The following is a 1,270-nucleotide window of genomic DNA, read 5'->3' on the forward strand; positions in this document are numbered from 1 at the left end:
GGGGAAGAAGGGGAGGGAGGGACGGGGTTGGGAAGGGGAGAGAAGAGGAAGAGAGGACACAGGACACAGGGCTGTGGAGACCATACATAGCCGTGCCACTGCCCCACCCCACCACCCCAGGTCCCCAGGACCGGTCGCCCCTGCCCTCCCCCCAGGTCCCCAGGGCTCGACCCGGCTTGGCTCAGCCCACAGGTTGCCATGTTTCTCGGCCAGCAGGTGAGCGCCCTTTGTGGTGACTGAGAAGGGCAGTCGCCCCCTCCACCCTGCTCCTGGAGGCTTTTTAAGGCAGGAGAGAAAAATCTTAGCCGGGCTCGGTGGCTCAGCCTGTAATCCCGTGCCTTGGGAGGCTGAGTGAGTGGATTGCCTGAGCCCACGGGTTCGAGACCCACCTGGGCAGCGAGACCTCATCTCTACAATAAATCAAAAAGAATTAACCGGGTGTGGTAACGCATGCCTGCAATTCCAGCTACTTGGAAGGCCGAGGCGGAAGGATGGCCGGAGCCCAGCAGGCGAGGCTGTGGTGGCCAGGAGCGGCCACTGCACTCCAGTCTGGGCGACCGAGTGAGACTCCAACTCAAAAAAAAAGAAAAGAAAAATCTACGATTCTCACTGTAAAGGATTCTGGGCCGCTGACGCTGCTCTCGTGTGTTAGAGGCACATAAAACTGTGTGTGGGATGATGGCGAGTAACGTGATATCTGCAGACAGTACAGTAATTTTCTTTTTTTATGACAAAGCAGTTTGTTTTGAGATGACAAGAAGGATGCTGCTGATAGCGGGAGGACTGGACTGTGTTCCTTTGGTCAAGGTCAAGGAAGACTTGTTGAATCTCCAGGGGGTCATTCGGCCACCTCAGCTAGGCTGTGGTGACTCTTAGGCAGGAAGTCGGTGAGGTAGTCCAGGGAGGTCAACGTCCTGAGCTCTGGCTCCAAGGCTGCTATTTTGTTAGTTTGTCTGGAAGAATGTGTTCACACAGACACACGGAGTCACACACGCACATATAATGAACACATACACACACACATGCACACATGCACACACGCACATAAAAATGTGAACACAACTGGGCTCGGTGGCTCAGCCTGTAATCCCACGCCTTTGGGAGGCTGAGGTGAGTGGATGGACTGAGCCCGCAGGTTCAAGACCGGCCTGGGCAGGCGAGACCTCATCTCTACAATAAATAAAAAAAAAATTAACTGGGCATGGTAGCGCACACCTGTAGTTCCAGCTACATGGAAGGCTGAGGCGGAAGGATCGCCGGAGCCCAGCAG

This window comes from Carlito syrichta, unplaced genomic scaffold (assembly GCF_000164805.1).
Source record: "Carlito syrichta isolate Samal-C Ts95f unplaced genomic scaffold, Tarsius_syrichta-2.0.1 Scaffold316442, whole genome shotgun sequence".
NCBI classification, from domain to species: domain Eukaryota; kingdom Metazoa; phylum Chordata; class Mammalia; order Primates; family Tarsiidae; genus Carlito; species Carlito syrichta.